Below are 7359 nucleotides of genomic sequence, written 5' to 3' on the forward strand. Positions count from 1 at the left end.
AATCACATCCTTAATCGTTAAATGATTTTGAGATAACCGGCAACGATTTGGAAGGAAAAAGAAAATTTGGAGCCCTACCTCACTCCTTACCCCAAAATTAATTTCAGCTGTGTTTAATTTAAGTGTGACAAATAAAATAAGGCAAGTACTAGACGTGGAAAAAATGTTTATCATATGAAGAATTTTTAAATCCTACATATTGCTGACATTACCAACCAACTTTCTCATGAAATCGCTTCAACTACCCTGAATAAGGCTCCAATGTATTAAGTTGAACAAACAAAGGAACCTTTACAGACAGAAATAAGGTCATTGATCAGGTGCTGACTGTGAACTTGAGCAGGAGATCCACAATTTTTCATCCACTCGATCCAATTTTTCCTAATTTGTTTCTCTGGAGTCTCTCTTAGGTGTGGAACAGTCAATACTACCCTTCGGCCTTCTAAGTATGTTCCAAACGTGCTCACAGTAACCGAGCGTTGGGTATAAAGCTAGAGAGTTGGCGTATGCAAAACAGAGTTTATTCAGATTACAATGTATTATGTTGACCTGAGCCACCACATCTCCATCCAGTTTATACCTAAACGAGCTAGAAGCCCTATAACTCCATTAGGCGTTCTCACCTCTTCTTTTTATTCAACATTCAAGTGGTCACTTAATTATATAGACTCTTCCTTCTCTATAAAAAGTGGAACCATTTTAATTTCTGGAGTTCGAAACTGCAACATCTCCTTTATTTAACGTTTTAAATGTCATTTCACAATGTACTTATAAGGCAAGAGCAACCACTAACAAAATTCCGCCTAAATCACTTGAGAGCTCAAAATTCTGCTAAAAGATGTCCAGGCAGGGGCGCCTGGGTGGCCCAGTTCTTGAGCATCTGACCCTTGGTTTCTGCTTGGGTCATGATCTCGGACTGGGATTGAGCTCCCCCCAGCGAGGAGTCTGCTGGGTTCTCTCTCCCTTTCCGTCTCCCTCTACACCTCCCCACACACACCTGTTCACACTCCCGCCCGCTGTCTCTTTAAATCTCAAAAGAAAAAAGTTCATTTATTTGTGCACATCCAGTACCTTAGCCAGGATCTTTAGTTGCTAGTTGCTTATAAACATTAAAAGGAATGAAACTCATAAAAGACATTTGCTTTTGTGTAGTGAAGTGGTTTGCATTCTTGCAAAACATTTTAAAAGTAAAGATGTTGGGTCTGAGTGCTACGAGTCCAGAAAACATTCATTTTCTTTGGAAAGAGAAGTCATAAGAGAGGAGACCTCTCAGCCACCCATCACCAGCCTCTTTCAAAAATGCATCCCCAAGAGCCGTGAAAAACAGCCCCCGTCTTCACATTTTTTTAAACAATGCAAGCACTTGGACACCCCCGCCCCGTGACCCGCACCCCCACTCTGCAGGAGACACAGTGCCTGTCTTTTTACTTAGTTTTACTCTTGAAAGTAGTTACAGGACACCTATAGATTCTGTAAGAAACCGGCTTGAAATCACCAATAATCTGCATTTCCAACCAAGATCTCGTAGACAGAGGTGAATATTCCACATGAAAGCAAAAAGTGGCTTGTAGACAAAGGCGATGCCGAAACTCTGACATTCATCTGAAATTGCAGTAACAGGCTTCTCCCCAGCCAGGGTGGATCCCAAACAGAAAGCAGCCTCTGTCCCTGCAGGGTTGGCCCAGGGGTTCAAAGTCAGACTCAGAAGGGCGTGAAGGGAACAAAGGAGACAGGAAGGTGAGAGCAGCGAGTCCAGGCACGAGAGGCAAGAAGGATGTGGGTTCAAGTCATCTCTTTCGGAAGATAAATTTTCTTCCCTGCTTCAAACAGGCGTTTAAGTTTTTGCTACAAATATTTCCTCCTGATGCCTCCACCGACTGCCTTCTCTCCTCTCTGCAGGCCTGGGTGTAGCCATCGTCTCCGGTGCGCACGCAGACACGTCGCCAGTGTCCACGTAACGTGTGCAGCTTCCGCGCTTTTGCTTCCCGAGCAGATGTTCAGACTCGTTTACATTTGTATCTCCTCCAATGATGTAATCACTGTTGTGAAGAATAGGACCTTCAGAGCTCCAGGGGAATTAGATTCGAGCCCACCCCTTGTTGGACATCTCCATGGGCCCCACCAAAGCCAGCAGAGCTTTGCTCACTCCGAGCAGGCCCCGCTCACTCCATATGTCACCTCCTGAGACCTTTGGTTCTCACAGCATTTTGATGCTTAGCTCAATGTTTGCTTTTTTTTTTCTTTTAAGATTTTATTTATTTATTCATGAGAGACACAGAGAGAGGCAGAGACACAGGCAGAGGGAGAAGCAGGCTCCATGCAAGGGAGCCTGATGTGGGACTCGATCCCAGGACCCCGGGGTCACTCCCTGAGCCCAAGACAGATGCTCAGCCACTGAGCCATCCAGATGCCCCTTGCTCAATGTTTTAGTAACCTTTCCAATATTTGTTTTCAGGAGGTTCTTAAAAGATAAAAATAAAGATAATTATTAAGATAAAATTCTTAAAAGATAAAGATAATTTATTTATTCTCGAACGGTTAGTAAAAACAAGAAGGGATCCTGTCCAGCAACATGTCCGGAATATACTTTCTTGCTTCTAATTAATAGTCACTGGCATTTGATTTAAAAAAAAAATGCCTTTAATTTCTTTAGCAAGTTAGGAATAGGGAGGAAAAACACTTCCTCAAGCTGATAAAAGGCATCCACCAAAAACCCACACAAACATTATACTTGATGTTGAAATACACAGAGCTGGCTCAAAAGCCTCAAGGAGACTTCCTTGTGAGCCTGCCTGCAAAGGGTGCAACTTGCCCTCTAGTCCCTTTAAGGCCACAACAAAAGCTCACTAGATACTCATAAATATACGAAACATAAATAAATACAATAACAGAAAGCATCACGGGCAGCCACATGCGCCGAAACCAGAATGTTGCGTAAACACCAGCCGTCAATCAAAACTGTCAATCAAGGCCAAATTTACATGTACACAAGCAGGTGTAAGCGGCCGGAGCTCGAGCATCTCGGTGCCATTGCCACCCTTGCCCCAGTGGCCTGCTTTCACTCTTGAAAAAGTTATATATTTATAACTATAGTATAACTGAGGTTATACTATACTTATCTACTCAATAAACTCCGGCTACCGGTTCTGGTCTTGGATCCCCAATTCTTTGGTGCATCTGGGGCAAGAACCAAGGTAACCCTACGAGTGTTCTCTTTAACGTAAACAACAAGAAAGGATCCTTGCCGTCACCATTCTTGTTCACCTTTGGTTCTAGCCAGCACAAAAACACAAACAAAATGAGAAAGTAATTATAAATATCAGGAAGAAAAAAAAAATGTCATTATTTTCAGGCAGTACCATCGACTACTTAAAAATTCCATGAGAATCAACTTAACTTTTTAGCTGTAATAAAAGAGGACAATGAGCTGACCGGGTACATCATCAGCACAATCAATAACCATGACCGGTTAGAAAACGACCCACTTGTCAGAGAAAAATATATAAAATTATACATGTTTATGTTTTTAAAATATACATAAATTAAATATAATCATATATTTTTCTATATAAATTATATATATAAATTAACTACAACTATACCCACCAAAAAATGGACAAAATCTATTGGAGGACAACTATAAAATTTTATAAACTATCCTTAACAGGTGGAGAGTGAGTGGCGCTACATTCCTAAATGGGAAAACTTAATACTGGGGAGATGTCTGTTCTCTCACAAATAATCTGCAAATTCAAAGAAAGGCCAGTGAACACCTAGCAAGACGTTTAAGTAATTTCAAATGCAGATTCTAAGTTTTAATTAGAAAAAGAAAATGGACAATATACCCGGTATATGGTAATACAATGGAATAATTTTCAGAAACAGACGAGTAAATAGATGGAAGTTTCATTTATGATAACGGTGGAATCCACAAGGACTTTAATTTTTTAATAAAGGGTGACCTCCTTGGGGGGAAAAATAAGGTGAAATTCCTATCTCTGCTGCAGAGAGAAACAGATTTTTGGACGGATTCAAGAAAAGAGAACACAAGAGAAGGACTTTTAATTAATAGTGACTATGCCCCTCAGTCGCAGTGTCTGTGAATGGAAGGTTCCTATGATCTTACCAGTCAGGTCTCAACTCCCAGGAAAAAGCAAGAAAAGGGTAGAGAGCAAAATGGAAGGGCAGGAGCTGTCAAGGCGAGAGTCAGGAGAAAGAGGAAAAAGAGGTCCATCCACACCTGCACACTACGGTAGGACACCCCCCGACGCAGCCTCTCCAGGGACAAGGGCCCGTGGTGTCGGTCACATGGTGGCTGACCCAGGTGAGTTAAATGGACAAACACATAAATGAAGAATCTCGACATGTCCAAATGCTTAAGCAAATCGACAAGAGAAATGGAAGCTCTATCCGAGACCATGTTTTTGTTTTTGTTTTTGTTTTTTGAGATCCCGGGGTAGTAAGGAGGTTGTCATTTCCCCCATTGTCTTTGAGCAAATATCCAAACGATGGGCTCTACCTGGGTGGAATTGAATGAATTCCTTTTTTTTTTTTTTTTTGAATTGAATGAATTCCTATAAAAATTCATTAACTTTGTCAGCATCCTGCATTGCTTTTCAATGCATACACATTCCTCCACGTTCTAGGTCAGTTGAGGTCAAGTCCTTTTTTGCAGTTGGCCTGGGAAGAAAAATAAGAGTAGATGCCAGGAACTTAGGGTAGGTGCCAGAAAGGGAAAAAAAAAAAAAAAGGGCGCCAGCCCTGGCAGTCCCCAGGAGAATCAGCTCCAATTTGCCTGGTTTGTTTATCAAATGTCCTGTCTCAGGACCGGATTCCCTGCCATTCTACAAATGCCTAGAGCGAGACTCAACAGCTGTGTCATGGCTCATTGAGAAAACAGCAAGAATCCAGAATCAGCAGTCAGGTTGTTGTGATTCCCATGAATGCATCAGTCAATAGAGCAGCTGTTTATTTGTACATTGATGTTTTGATATTTCACAACTGCCTGCAAGGGCTTTGTCCGGTCCGTGGTGAGGACACCTCCTCACCTCGGCGGCTGGGCACGCGTCTGTGAAATTCAGCCTCGACTACTGTCAGTGTGGTTGCCTCTAGAACAAAAACTCGCTTTCTTTTTTCTTTTCTTTTCTTTTTTTTTAATTAATAGATTTTACTTTTCTGGAACAGTTGTAGGTTTCCAGGAAAACCGGCCAGACAACGTGGAGAAGCCCCGCGCATCCCCTTCCCCTGCACACGGCTCTCCCAATGAGTACCACCGGCAGGAGTGTGGGACCCACATGCCCCAGCGTCCGGGTGTGTGGCCATTCACCCGCTAAAGGACACTCGTGCACCTTCCGGCTGTCCATAGACAGGAGTCAGTGGGGCGGCTTGACGCTTCCCCGCAGGGGTGTGTGTGCGCGCGCGTGTGTGTTTATAAGATACAGGTGGGGGGAAGGGAAAGTCACCCATCATTGGAACACCAAGACAAAACCTCTGAAGTATCTTCACTTATCCCCTCTCAGTCTTTTCTTTATATATATGCCCATTTAAAAATATTGAAGTCCTACTATAAAAATACTTTTTTTTACCTTGTGTTTCTCACTTAGTATCATCATGAAAATGGGTGTCACGGATGCACGACTAATGGGGATAGTGCTACTCCGCCCCGCTCCCCTCCTCGAGGCTCACACCCCCAGTCACTGGGAATATCAGCTGCCGCCCATAGTATTTGCTATTCCCCAGTTTCACTGCTATCTGTCTACGGAAAATCTTGGTTTTGTTGCTATAAATCTACTGGGTTTCCTGAATTAACAGTCTGCATGTATGTTGCATCAATTCTGAATGATTTTTTTGTCATCATTCCTGCAAAACTTGCCTCTCTTCCCCTCTGTCTCCTTGCCTTCCAGGATCAGCCATATGGTAGACCATCCCAGCCCGTGCCCCAGGCCTCGGAACCTGCCTGTCATGTTCCCCACCTCGTTGTCTCCCTGCTATACATTCCAGGTCACGCCTTCAGATCCGTGTTCCTGCTCATGAGTGGATCACCTCTACTTAGTTTTCTCTTTAAATCATCATTTGAGGGGCACCTGGGGGGCTCAGCGTCTGCCTTCAGCTCAGGACATGATTCCAGGGTCCCGGGATCGAGTCCCACACTGGGCTCCCCACAGGGAGCCTGCTCCTCCCTCTGCCTGTGTCTCTCTGCCTCTCTCTCTATGTCTCTCATGAATAAATAAATAAAATCTTTTAAATAATAATTAACAAATGTGAGGTTTTTTAATTTCAGTTTTTATATCTGTCTTTTATTAAAAGTTCCTTTTTGGTTGGCTTTCAAATATGCCTGTTTACCTTTCATCATAATCGCTGTACCTTAAATTTTGAATCACCACTTTTCTTTCCTAAATATATTAAATGTGCTTAATTTATATTTTGTATCCAATAATCCCCATATCTAAAAGCTTTGCTGGCCTGATTCTGTGGTTTGTTGTTCCTGCTGACTTTTGCGTACAGTGTGCTTTGTCTCCTTAAATGCTTTTTGACTTTGACTCTGAGCCCACATTCCTCAGAACTTTATTCATGGAAAACTCTGAGGTTTTTGTTGTGATTGCATTTCTCCAAAGAAAATTTATGTTTGCTTCTTCCAAGTATCTGGAATCATTGCCAATCCAGAACTGTTTTAAAATAAATTCTAACCTAAAGGTATTTAGAATCTTGCAGGTATTGTAAATTTGGGTTACAAACTTGAGTTAGTGCCAGCCTGTGGTTAAGAATTCTCAAGAAAAAATTTCCTCCCTTAACCCAACTGGGACAAACAAGCTATTCCTTTGCTATTCCTATCTGTAGGACAGAGTACTTTTCTAGATCATTCATACACCCTTTTAGGGTCCCATTTCCTTATGTTGGCTCTTGTCTCCTGTTCACTCAACCAACATGTGATCATCAAAATGAAGCTGGTCCTTGAAGAAATGAGTGATTCCAGGATTAGTACACCAAACAAGGGCAAGATGAGAGTGGAGCATAGATGTACCATGAAGATAAAGAAAAAAATCTTCCTTGGGGCACCTGGCTGGCTTAGTTGGAAGAGCACATGACTCTTGGCCCTGGAGTTGTGAGTTTGAGCCCCAGGTTGCGTGTAGAGACTGCTTAAAAAAAAAAATCTTCCTTACATATAATGCTCACAAATAAAGGCCAACTACGGAAAGAATGATATAATTAGACAATAGGCATTTTGGCAACCACGATAGTAACAATCGTTTCAAGCAAGAATGATAAAGAGATATTGAAACTAATGAGCAAAAGTATGATGAGAAACAGGATATTCACATAGACTCAAAACATATCACCAGACATACTTAGTAATTATAA

The sequence above is a fragment of the Vulpes vulpes genome, unplaced genomic scaffold, assembly GCF_048418805.1.
Source record: "Vulpes vulpes isolate BD-2025 unplaced genomic scaffold, VulVul3 u000000657, whole genome shotgun sequence".
Lineage (NCBI taxonomy): Eukaryota > Metazoa > Chordata > Mammalia > Carnivora > Canidae > Vulpes > Vulpes vulpes.